Source organism: Gymnodraco acuticeps, unplaced genomic scaffold (assembly GCF_902827175.1).
Source record: "Gymnodraco acuticeps unplaced genomic scaffold, fGymAcu1.1, whole genome shotgun sequence".
In the NCBI taxonomy this organism is placed as follows: domain Eukaryota; kingdom Metazoa; phylum Chordata; class Actinopteri; order Perciformes; family Bathydraconidae; genus Gymnodraco; species Gymnodraco acuticeps.
In genome coordinates this window covers 819,888-833,590 of record NW_022991219.1, presented here as the reverse complement: position 1 = coordinate 833,590, position 13,703 = coordinate 819,888, and the positions used below count along the sequence as shown (strand labels likewise).

The following is a 13,703-nucleotide window of genomic DNA, read 5'->3' as shown; positions in this document are numbered from 1 at the left end:
ACATCTCCATCTCTAATTGGATGGGATGTACCAGGAGTAAGCGCGGGCATCTGGTCAAACCACATTGTGTGTTTCCATTGGCTTTGGACTAAACCTGGAAAAGTTTCGAATACCAACACATTTCAAAACATAGAGGTTGAAAATGCCTGTTTGATTTAGAAATGTTGGAATTGATCCTAATTTAGATTGGCTGTCATTTGAGGGAGCCCATTATCGTGGATGGAGATTTTTGTTCAGTAATCAGCAGGAGAAAAGTTTTCACCAGCCGTACGAGAAAATATTGACCCAATCCATCAACAGAAAAAAATAATCAAAAGTTTCAAATGAAACAAATGAAAGCAAAAAAATCATTATAGATGTATTTGATTTAACATTTCTGCTAGTTTACAGTGTATTTGTATTACTTCACAGATACATATAATTGTGTGTGCAGATGCATGAGTTTGCATTGAACATTTGGGTGTAATTTCGTCCAACTGACAGTACATGCACACTTTATCTGGTTGTCACAGTTTTCATGACATCACCTCTGTGATTCTTGGTTTAATAGTCACGCTAATGGCAGTCGCTGTTTGCCCCGCCTCATTCAATAGTCCCTTGGTGATACGTGTTCGAGGGGTCCGTTTCCAATTGACGTTTAATTTCCCTGAGTTTGTCTAAAGCTGACGGAGGCCAAGAGGACTCAGAGAGAAAAGGAGATAAATTGAAAACACCTGGTTACATGGCAGTTTGAAAGAACATATTCCTCTGCTATGCTTCTCAGTCTTGGCAAATTAAAGTCGATTCGGCTCCAACAGATCTTACAGCTCCAGCTTTGATAGTAACAACTCTGCAAACAGCTGCAGCTTTATCTTTGGTAAATCTGTAGTTTGTTCTGCTCTGAGGCGATTCACTGTGTAAAACCTGTGCAGTGAAATGAAAAAGGATTCCGTCTTTGTGATGTAAATTACTTATGGGCTGTGATGGCTTAATGGGATGTGTGTCTGGCACATCAGGAACAAATCTGTTGGCTTTGGCACACAAACAATTTGTATTTAAACACCACACACAGACACACATCAATGATATTTCCAGCGTGGGCTTGATTGACGTACAGTCAAAATGCGCTGTGGAACGAAGCCAGAGCTGAGGCCAGGCTGGGACGTGATGCACAGAGTCCTGGGACGGAGCTGAGGTCACGACCCCGGCAGGATGGACAGCCAGGATCAGTGTGTCAGTCCCTGATTGGCCAGGAGTCACACTCTGGCAGGTGGGAGGCAAGCAGCACTTTCTCTTTTCAAACTGTTAAAGCTACAAAAGTGTTTGTAGAGTAGACTGTTTCTGCTTCGACAGCCAACAAAGTCCTGTGCTAAACAGAGAAAGCCTGTTTATGGATTGGTGTCTTATTCAAATCCGTTGGCCAAACTGAACTTGGCTAAAATTAGGTTAGGACTGTTGCCATGGTTTAATATTAACAAGAGACAACACTGACTCCGTTGTTTAAGCTAAGGATGCTTTCCTGTCCTAACACCTTATACGCTTCATCAACATATTAGTTCTTACTTGGCACTGGATTATGAATTATGATTATGGATTATTACCTGTTTATGGCAGAAGAAAAGCTGGTTACATCAACAACTGTTCTGTGTGCTTACTGTATAGGAAATAACTCTGGATTTGGCTAATAGTGCATTTAAAAAAAAACTTTTAGGTATATTTTAGTGTTGAAATTGCAGTTGATTTACCTGATGATTTAAACATGTCTCCCCCAATGTAAGTCTATCGAAAACTCTGTGAAAAACAGTGAAACTCTGTAACTCTGAACAATGTTGGTGAATGAATGCTAACTAGCAGCTACATTTAGCTAGTCTCAAACCTTTATCAAACAGGTTTCTTGTCAATTGTATTGAATAGAAACGTTCTTGAGTCTAATTGTGTAAAACCTGTCACTCAGATGAAGGTCAGACTGCTAGCTGAAACAGACCACTTCATGAGACGTACTCATGGCGCTGGACGTACTGAATGCGGTCTTGTCTCATTGTTTCCCGCTTCATGAAACTGCTTCACTTCACAGTTCTCAGTTTCACCCAATTTGGTCATTTTTCTTGTCTTCACTTCACCCCTCATCTCTTTGAATGTTTTTACACTGCACTTTGCGTCTTATAATGTCACCAGTCATTTATTCTGTCCATCTACAAATGCAGCAGGCATGTTTTCAGAGAACTTGAGCCTGTTGTCCTTGTCAGAGAAAAACCCAGCAATCCTGCCAACATATTCTAGAAAGAGAGAGATTAAAAGGGCAGCCAGACTGGCTATCCCCACACACACACACACACACACACACACACACACACACACACACACACACACACACACACACACACACACACACACACACACACACACACACACACACACACACACACACACACACACACACACACACACACACACACACACACACACCCGGAAAGCCACTATAGAAGTATTCTCTTTTACCTCATTCACACCAACGCAACTCCGGTTCAAGGCCGTGCTAGAGCTTTTCAGGTTCAGAACCGGTTCTTCGGTTTAGCTCCGGCTCTTTTCACACTGCCCAGAGTCCGACTGGTGCTGCGTCATTGCGTCATCGTTTGCGTCATGACGTAACTGTTTACGTGCCTGCTTCATAAAGCCAAACCGCGCGGAAACCCCTCACAGCTGACACCAACACCAACAACAATGGCTGATTGTGCTCCAGCTTCCTCTGTACCTCTTCGGAAGACCAGATTCCCAGTAGGTAGCTGGTCTCTTCAGTGGACCACTGCTGCTTGTTAAGTTTCTCCATCGTTGTGTACAAACTGGATACAACGCCGGCTTTTTGTTGTTGTTCAGGAGTTGATCCCGCCCCTGCCCCCGCCTCGACGTAAGCGTGACGTATGGGGTGCTTTTGCTCTGGCCGGACAATTTTTTGGTGCTTGAAACGAACCGGATTCCGGAGCTAATACCTCATTCACACCAACGCAACTCCGGTTCAAGCTCCGTGCTAGAGCTTTTCAGGTTCAGAACCAGTTTCAGGTTCAGAACCAGTTAGCTCTGGCTCTTTTCACACCGCCCAGAGTCCGACTGGTAATGCGTCGTTGCGTCATCGTTTGCGTCATGACGTAACCGTTTGCGTGCCTGCTTCATAAAGCCAAACCGCGCGGATGAAATCAGTTGCATTCATTTCTTATGGCTCTATCTGCAGCTTTTCCGGAGTCATTTCTGTGGTTTAGTTAAATTCTTATAAAAAAGTGTACTCGTGTCAATAAAGGTTTTTTTAAAACACAACTGCTTCCGAGGTCGGTCTTATTTCTTAAGGTGGACTGAACCATGAGTGCGGAGTAACGTTGTGTCTTTCATTTAAATGAACTGTAACCTTCACCCAGGTATGTAACAGCTGTTCTCAAATGAGCACGTGAAGTAAAGTTTAATATTTATAGATTTATAATTAGTTATAATGAGAGGTGATCAACGTGAATGCTCAGGTTCCACCTTAACACGCAGACACGTTGCTTCACCATGAGCAGAACCTTTATATATACAGTCTATGGCAGAAACTCTGAAACTCTTTCTCCATCGTTGTGAACAAACTGGATAAAACGCGGGCTTTTTGTTGTTGTTCAGGAGTTGATCTGTCTCTGCGTCATGTTCATGTCTTTTTGCATGTGGTGCTTTTGCTCTGGCCGGACAATTTTTGGGTGCTTGAAACGAACCGGATTCCGGAGCTAAGAGGCTGCTCCGCTGCGGTGTGAAGAGGAAAACCCGGTGCTTTTCAAGCTCCAGCTCCGAACCGGCCCTGAAACACAGTAGGTGTGAATGAGGTATTTGTATCTTTTTTGTTTGTTGATCCAATGCTGGTTAATATCCTGGAGGTTTGTTCATGATAAGATGCCTCTGCCATGATGAGATCCAGGTTTGTTAAAGGTAGGCTAGGTAAGAATGGAGAAACCAGCTCGAGTGAGCTAGAATTTGAAAGTATGCAGCCGAAAAAAATCTGCCCCTTCCTTCAGACTTCCTTACAGAGCCCCTCCTCCAACATACGAACGCGCACATGACCAATGAGGGCACGAGATAAGTTTGTGCACAGATGGAAGGCTGACAGGCAGGAAGGCCATCCAGTTATTTTAGCCTAGCCGGCTAAAATGATTGGTCGTGCTTTTTACAGCGCCACGGCTTCCACAGATGAAATATGTTTATGTATTTATTGTCAAAGCATTTAATATATTCATTGCTATCCATGGAATATAATAAAAAGTGTTTCTGAAGTGAATTACCTACCCCACCTTTAAGCCTCAAAGAGCTAAGTTTGAGGACATGTTTGAGTTAAGGAAAATTGTTTTAGCAAATCACAATCAGCTGCATGGTTGCTACTTGAATTTGCATCTCAACCACAACCAAATGTTATATTTCTGGCTCTGAGTTTACACTCAAGTTTGCTTTAAAGTCTCTTTTGAGAAACAAGACATAATGAGATTGTAAATACATTCTCTACATTGGAAACAGTAGTTAACAAGATCATTTCACCACATTGGTATATACAGAAGCTGCTCTGGAGCGTGACAGACAAAATGTGCTTTTGGACCAACATTGTTTATCCCATTCCTTGAACTTTCGCTCTTGTGTTTTTTTTGGTTAATAAAAGGCAAGAAATTAAGCCCTTCAGTCACAGCTTTCACTAACATAGTATTCCTTCTTAAGTTTCTCCAAAAAGAAGTTGTTCTAAACTAAATCTGGACAATAGATGGTTCAGGCAGGTTTGCATGTGTCATTACCAGCATCTGTATTACTGGAAATGAGACGGAACAAATATCCAGTTCTTGAGAAGTGAGGAATAAACACAGATGTTGATCAATCTCTAACTGCTTTGTTCTCATCTCATAGAAGAAGTTCTTCGTTCTGTTTGATGCCTTATTTTATGATAAACTGCTTTAAAAACAGACATAAAATAATACAATATCATTGATATGACTAACAATGCATTGCTATATTCTATTTGTACACCACTAAATGTTTGGAATGGGCGCCATGTATATTTAGACTGTAGAAAGGAAGAATAATGTGAAAAGACGGTTCCATTATAGCAAAGATGTCTCGAACTTCAAACCTTCAGTAATAAATACAAAGACTTTTGACTGTTAATCGTGCTTCGCTGCAGTGTAAACATCCTCCTTTTAATTCCTTAGTTGATCTTAAATCGCATTACATTAAATATTTCCATGTTGGGAATTCAGTGGAGCTTTATTTCAGGCCAAACAACTGGCTGCTACTCTTTTTTGGCCACTCAGCTATTTGACAGGAGACCCATTAACTGGTATTATAGGTCCACTCCTCTCAGTATCACCAATTTACGACCCGACTTTCTCTCTCCTCCTTCTTCTTCCTTTAAACAGAGGGATAACAAGAGCAGAGCTTTACTCGCCCATTGAAGTCACAGTGAGATGGTTCCCAGATGGAAGAAAGTTATAAATCTTCACTCCAAATGTGACGTGACGGATCAAAGTCCACACGTCGCTGGTACAGGTTGGTCAAAGGTTCCTCCTTGATCCCAGTGCTGAATAAAAACAATGATTGTATACCCATTGGAATGAAAACATGACGGGCATCACAGCAGTTTGCAGATGTACGTAGACATAGATTTTAAACTTGACCAGTGAACACCAGCTAATAGAGCTTTTTATCTTTAACTCAAATTGACAACTTTCCAAAGATCATGTTTTACATCACTTTGACAGTTTGGCACTTTGTCAAACATATCTTCAGCTCATTAATGACACTTGAAGTATTCCCTGTGAGTCAGCGAGCATCCTTCTTTAAACTGACAGATTCTCCCGACCTAATAAGACAGATATTACTATTATATGATGTTGTAAATCTCTGTGCTAACAACTGAAATGGCATAAAATGCATCATGCTTAGTAAATTCTCAATTGTATCACAGAGCTACTAGTGCATGTAGCAAGGAGTCAAGTTAGTTATGATTAGTATTTTTTTATATTTCATCATCATGAAATGAGGTGAATTCCATGAAGCATGAAAATGGCTTTGGTCATTCAAAGCTTTATCTCTGGCAATGCTATTGGTCCACTGCTGAGCCTAAGGAAAACAAAAGCTAAGTCCAGCCCATAATGATCTTTCCTTTTGAAATCAATGAGAGTAGGGGCTAGTATTACTCTTGTAAGACGAGCAGACGTTAACACTTCTGGACTGTTTGTATCGATCAGAGATATCGTCTGCTTTTAAGTGCCAAATTCTCTTGGGTATGAACAAATGATGAATAGATATGTGGATGTGAGCAGACAAGGCTCTTATGGAGAGGCACACTCACTTAATGTGCACTCATTCAAACACACACACACACACACACACACACACACACACACACACACACACACACACACACACACACACACACACACACACACACACACACACACACACACACACACACACACACACACACACACACACACACACACACACACACACACACACACACCATTCCATTCTCTCTCACCTCTCTGTGCACCTAACACCCATCTTGAAAGATGCAGATGGACTGGGCGCGCAGTGTTTGAAGTGTGTGAGGGGGAGTTGTCCGGCTGGGTCATTGTCCACTGACACACACACACACACTCTGACCTTCGGTGCCGGCCCGGGGCCGAAGACCCTGCTGAATAAAAGAGCAGATGGTTGAGAATTGGCTTCAATGGAAACTGTGAATGAAAAGAAAATAGTGAGAGGAACAGAAGAGAAGAGATCAAAGATGCCTAAAGAGACAGGCAGGTGTGTGTGAATGTGTGTGTGTGCAGTTTTGTTCCAATTGTGTGTATCGTGAATGTGTTTGCTGTAGTCTGTATCATATCAGGGTATCTCTCTGAATCTGTAGCTCCCTCAGCAGGCGATAAAGCTTGCAAAATGAAACTTAATGCAACAGGAACAATAGTATTTATGCAGCAGGCATACCTTCCCAGAAACATGCAGGCCACACACCTTAACCAGATCTGGTGCTGTGTGACACTCAACTCCCTACTGAGGAATACTGTGTGAGACATCTGCCTCTATGGGATTTAGGGTACACTACTTTTTTTTTAAAGATTAACTGCAGATGTTACTCCACTCAACAAAGTTTATTATTATGACACTTTAACCCTTAAAGGCCGAGCGAGCCGCCCGCGGCTTCAAAGAGGTAGCGTTCTAAAATGCTTAATAACTTTTTAACCGCTAATTCTATCCATCTGATTTAAAAAGTGAGGTAAAGCGGCTATTCTAGGCTTTTTGCTGGTATCACTATGTCCTTTTCCGGGATTTAGAGGCTCCGACGTGATCGGGGCAAAGTTATCACATTTTACAGCCTTGATTCGTCAAGGAGACCCACGCGGCCCCTCTGTCTGAGCCAAACAGCCAAGGTTTTAGACTAAGTCCCACCCCCCTGTGTCCGGATAGGTTTAAAATGTAAAGGTCCAGGCAAACCTCTGCCCATGCTACCATCTTCTCGACCAATCAACATAGGTTGCTGTGTATGTTTTTGGCGGCGGGAGATAAACAAAGAGAAACAGAGAGACGAGAGAGTAATACTAAAGAAGAGTAATTCTGCCAGCGTAAGAGAAATACATACAACACGAGATATCTAGATACAGTCACACACACACACACACACACACACACACACACACACACACACACACACACACAAATACATACACACACACACACACACACACACACACATATCCCAAGACAAATTCAAACCAACATGTCAAAACGGCGTTACACTACGGAAGAAGCCGTAGAATGTATTTTGTCTGGCGGACCGCTTAGCGATGCAGCGGTGGATTCCTCAGATTCTGAAGCTGACAACTGGCAAGGAAGAGGAGTATGATCACGGGATTGATCCCTTCGAAGATAAAAAAGTGAGTAACTTTGCTTATTTCTTATTGTTTGTGTTGCATTTATCGGTTGTTGTTGCTGTATAACGCCGAAAATAATTAGTCCTAAGAGTTTTTATAATGGATGGCCATTTGCAGTAATTGTGTCATAAAGTGAAGTCCTGAGCTCAAGATTCACTATCAATAGAGGCTACTATTTATTTCAGTAAAAAAAACGTCAAGCAATACCTTTCATTTATTGCCTCATTCCGCTTGCCCTCTTTGGTTGTTTGTTATGAGGTCTAATGTTATTATATTCATTGCATTACAATTCAGTTACTGATTCCATCAACTAGTAATGTTAGCAGAGGGATAAAGTGTGAATCAAATCAAAAGTTGAGACTGTGTTTAGAAAACAGATAGGATGACACTGGAGAAATAAAAGCAATAAAGGAAATAAAATAAATTCAGACATATTTTCCTCCCTTTTATTTTAGGACAGAGGATGAGAGAGGGGATGCACAAGCCACTGTCCCCATCAGTAGGCCTCCTTCAAACCGAGAGGGAAAAGAATGCGGCCAGGAGGGTGCAGCATCCAGAAAAAAGGCCAAACCAATGCCAGCCCCCCTGACAGTGAAAGGGAGAGGAAGAGGAAAAGGGAAAAAAACATCTCTGACCCCAGAAGAGCCAGGAGCTGTTTGGAACGGACCTGAGGTGCCAGATACTGCCCAACAACTACCACACTTTTGCCCGAAAAGAGCCCCTGGAGTCCAAGGTTTTGTTGGTGTGGAGTATACTCCTGCACAAATATTTAGAAATTGTTTTAACAACCAAGCTGTAAATATCATCTGCAAGAACACAAACAAAAATGCTGAAAAGGAGCAGGCTAAGGGGGAAAAGTTTGTTTGGGAAAGCCGGTAAAATTCCTCATGTATGTCGGCCTTATGATGTTCATGGCACTTCTAAAACTGCTCAAAGTAAGAGACTACTGGAGGAAGGGATCACACCTGAGTGTTCTCTTTCCTGCTTCTATCATGACAAGAGACAGGTTCATGGCAATCAGCAGAGCTGTACATCTGAGCGACCCAGACCATGATGAATCTTGATACATTTCCTTTGCTCTTTATATATTTTTCTAATATTTTGGTTATAGTTTGAAGATCATTTGCTCTTTGTACTTTTGCACTTTCTATATATTCCTAATACTTTGTTTATAGTTTTAATATAATTTGCACTTTGTTAATTTGCACTTTGAATTTGTTTCACTGTTTGTGTTTGTATTTCAATGTTCAAATTATAATATATATCTCTGAAACAAGTTATTTTTGTTGCAATGTCATCTGTTATGGTTTAATTGTTTACTCTCTCAACCTTTTTTTTGACAGAAGAAACATGATCAGTCATTTAAATATGGAAATACATTTCGTTTTAATTATTCCATATGATCCTAGGCGTTTTTCACTGAAAAACGCCTAGGATAATATTGTAATAAATAGCTGTAACTTGCTCAGGGAACATAATATGCAGATGAAATTTAATTTGAAAGCCTAAAACATCTAAATGCAGCTTTGTAAATAATAAAAAAGAAAATCCCTATGTTCCTGGCGGAGTAAACAGTAAAAAAACACAACATTTGTACTGGCGTTTTTGAAAAGTGCTGGTAAATTCAGCCATTATCACACAAAGTTATGGTAAAATTTGGACTTCAAATTAGCCAGACTTGAACTAGAGGTTCTCCTGAATCAAATGAGGTAAGGCACTTGATGCTGACTGCAAGAAAAGGTTAGAACAGGTTAGGAGAAACAAATAAATACAGGAGAGTCAGGCAGGCGAAAATTCCGTCTAGGTCTTTAAGGGTTAAGCATCATACTCTATGAAATGATGTCTATTGGTGGGTGGGTTTGATATTCAATAGCTTGCAATATGTGCCATGCCACTTTTAAATGACAAAATGCAACCTTAATGACTCTCAGTGCTCTTTAAAGAAATCAGTCCCTATTTGCCTCATGGTTTTCCTACAAAAAGCAGACAACGTATTAGCATGTTAACAGAAACATGTAGGTAGGTTAAAAGAGATGTATTTTCAAACCCATAACAAATAACAAAATCTCCATATCGGTGTTTCGTGTCAAGAAGGACATACCGTACCATTCTCTCTACCCCTTTCCAAACATAACAAACTAATCTCTTCCCATCCTGCACCTGTCCGCCGTAACCTTCGTTCCCTCTCCCCCTCTACCTTTGCCTAATCGGTGTTCTCAGCCCTCCCTTCCTCTGACTCGTTCCAACTCCTACCTCCAAACTCTGCTGCAGAAACTCTCCTCTCTACTCTCTCATCCTCTCTGGACTCTCTCTGTCGTCTCACATCTCGGCAGGCTCGTCAGTCCCCTCCTGCTCCCTGGCTAAATGATGCACTGCGTGCTAATAGAACCGTCCTTCAGGCAGCAGAGCGGAAATGGTGGAAATCCAAACACCGTGACGACCTCCTAACCTATCAGGCTCTCCTCTCCTCTTTCTCTGCTTCGATCTCTCAGGCAAAAAGCACTTTCTTTCAAGATAAGATCCAATCTTCCTATTCCAATCCCAAAAAACAATTTTCCATCTTCTCCTCCCTCCTGGACCCCCCCAAAGCCCCTTCCCCCTCCTCCCTTCTGTCAAGCGACTTTGTTAACCACTTTGAAAAAAAGGTTGATGATATTCGCTCTTCTTTTTCTGACTCACCTCTACTCACCGCTGGGTCACCAGACCCTCCTTTCACCCACACACTGACCTCCTTTTCCCCTCTCTCTCCAAGTGAGGTTCTTACCCTCATTACCTCTGCCTGCCCTACCACCTGTCCTCTGGACCCTATCCCTTCAAACCTCCTTCAGACTATCGCTCCTGATATTCTACCGTTTCTCACCCATTTCATCAACACTTCTCTAACTTCTGGTCACTTTCCAAACAGTCTCAAGGAGGCAAGAGTAAACCCTCTCCTAAAGAAACCCACTCTCAACCCGTCAGATGTTATAAACTACAGGCCTGTCCCGTTCCTGTCTAAAACACAGAACGCGCTGTCTTTAGACAACTCTCCTGCTATCTCCATCAGAACAACCTTCTGGATCCGCACCAGTCTGGTTTCAAGGCAGGTCACTCCACAGAAACTGCCCTCCTTGCTGTCACTGAGGAACTGCACACTGCTAAAGTAGCCTCCCCCTCCTCTGTCATCATCCTTTTGGACCTGTCTGCTGCATTCGACACGGTGAATCATCAGATTCTCCTTCGCACTCTCCAAGCACTTGGAGTTTCAGGCTCTGCACTTTCCCTCCTCACCTCATACCTCAAAGACCGCACCTACAGGGTTACTTGGAGAGGGTCCGAGTCCGACCCTTGTCAATTAACTACAGGGGTCCCTCAGGGCTCTGTTCTTGGTCCCCTCCTCTTCTCCTTGTACACAAAGGAGAGACCCAGGTCGTCGCACGCATCTCTGCTTGTCTAGCTGACATCTCTCAGTGGATGTCTGATCATCACCTCAAGCTCAACCTTGACAAGACTGAACTGCTCTTCCTTCCGGGAAAAGATTGTCCCACTCTTGACCTAACAATCAACATTGGCACCTCTGTTGTTTCCCCGACTCAGACTGCAAGGAATCTGGGTGTGACCCTAGATAACAACCTGTCCTTCACTGCAAACATAGCTGCTACAACCCGCTGCTGCAGATACACGCTTTACAACATCAGGAGGATGCGTCCCCAGCTGACCCAGAAAGCGACGCAGGTTCTGGTCCAGGCTCTCGTCATCTCACGCCTAGACTACTGTAACTCCCTCCTGGCTGGTCTACCTGCATGTGCCATCCGACCTCTGCAGCTCATCCAGAATGCAGCTGCTCGCCTGGTCTTCAACCTTCCTAAATTCTCCCACACCACTCCGCTCCTCCGCTGCCTTCACTGGCTTCCGATAACTGCTAGAATCCACTTCAAGACAATGGTACTTGCGTACCAAGCTGCGAATGGATCTGGCCCTTCCTACATCCAGGACATGGTTAAACCGTACACCCCAGCACGTGCACTCCGCTCTGCATCAACCAAACGGCTCGCTGCACCCTCGCTGCGAAGGGGACCCAAGTTCCATCAGCAAAAACACGTGGGTTTGCTATCCTGGCTCCTAAATGGTGGAATGAGCTCCCCATTGACATCAGGACAGCAGATAGCTTACACACCTTCCGGCGCAGACTGAAAACTCATCTCTTTCGACTCCACTTCGAGCGATAGAACTATTAACAAAGCACTTATATACTAATAAAGGGCTGGCTTATCTAAAGCCAGTTAAGTAGCACTTGAAATGTTTTTGCTCTATGAAGCCTGATGTACTTATATGATTCTGTTTTCTTCAAGTTTGTATTTTGTTGGTCGAACGCACTTATTGTAAGTCGCTTTGGATAAAAGCGTCAGCTAAATGCAATGTAATGTAATACCGTAAGGACCATTCCCTTGCCCCATCCTCGTTCCTTTACTCAGCAACTTCTATAAAAGGATCTTAAAAACTAAGTTTCCATTAGACTTTCTAATGTGAAGCCCAGGAGTGCAGAGCCTCAGATGATAAAATATGCTCAAAATAGTGGTCAGCACTGACCTTGGGTCTGCCTATTGGTACAATGTTTCCATTGCTTTGGCAATACTCAGGGGGAATCTGGGTTCCCAAATAACTCAGTTAAAAAACATGAGTGCTATGATGATGAGAAAAATCTGCTGTTTAGAGTTGACCATACAGGCTTTCGCACCACAACTTAAGCCGCTTATTTAAATTCATCACCACAAGAAAGAAGGGCTGGAGAATAGGAGAGTGGGACACCTGGTTTTTTTTCACATCTTTGACTAAATCAACAGTCACCGTGTGGGTTCGGCCATCTGTTGACAGCTCGAGTCACCATAGAGGAGGCTGAGGTTACAAGGCTGAGAGGAGGAAAAAGGGTGAAGGGCCGATGTGAAATTGATCGCTGATGTGTGAGTGCGTGGATGTATAGGTGTTTTATAGTGTTCGCTCTATCAACACATGTTTGTCACTTATACAACACCTCATAATTTGATAGCTAAAAAAAAATTAAAGTCTACATTTTTGATAGCAGGATTTTAGCAGATCAATTCGAAGGGATACCGGAAAAGCGGAGGTTTAGGTCAACACCATGAATACATTGAGGGACGAATTTGCTCAACGCAGCCTCCAAAATAAACACACCAGAAAACACTTGACATGTTTCAACATCCGATTGTCAACATGTCAGCTGTGTCCGAGGCCATCTGAAAACATTCTGAAGCGTCAGTGAATCACCAAATTGTTTACTGTGGGGATCGTGAGCAAAGAGTGCTTGTGTGTAGATGTCTGTCTGTGTGTGTGTGTCTGTGTGTGTGTGTGTGTGTGTGTGTGTGTGTGTGTGTGTGTGTGTGTGTGTGTGTACTGAAATGTGTACCTACGTGCTGCTGCATGTTTGCAAAGTGTGTGTGACACAGGAGGATAATCTGTTAGACATTATCAACACTCCGCTTTGCTCACAATCGGGAGGCACTTAACCGCATTAGACAATCACGGTGGGGTTCGAGAGGTCAACACATCAGCCGTGCAGCAGCCGACAAAATGCCAGCATGTTGGAGGTTAGCCCAGGAGCCGATAGCTCTGAAGACACCACTTACAAAGATGCCCAGTAAATAGAAAAGGAAAATAGCTGCCTGGATTACACGGTCCAGCTGAAAGTGTGTTTGCATTGGGGGAGTCAAACGTCTTCTTCTTCTGCTTGTTTTTAGGGTCCTAGAGTGCAAGCAATCCCTTTGTCATTTTATTTACAGCAGTGGACCGTTGCATGTT

At 42.9% G+C, this 13,703-nt stretch overlaps 1 long non-coding RNA gene across 1 annotated transcript; it reads left to right on the top strand.

Moving 5' to 3' along the window:
- Positions 1 to 7,155: 7,155 nt before the first annotated feature.
- Positions 7,156 to 9,183, top strand: LOC117561735. Its single transcript, XR_004571423.1, has 2 exons — positions 7,156 to 7,910; positions 8,363 to 9,183. It is a non-coding gene; the product is annotated as an uncharacterized LOC117561735 (long non-coding RNA).
- The last annotated feature ends 4,520 nt before the right edge of the window (positions 9,184 to 13,703 follow it).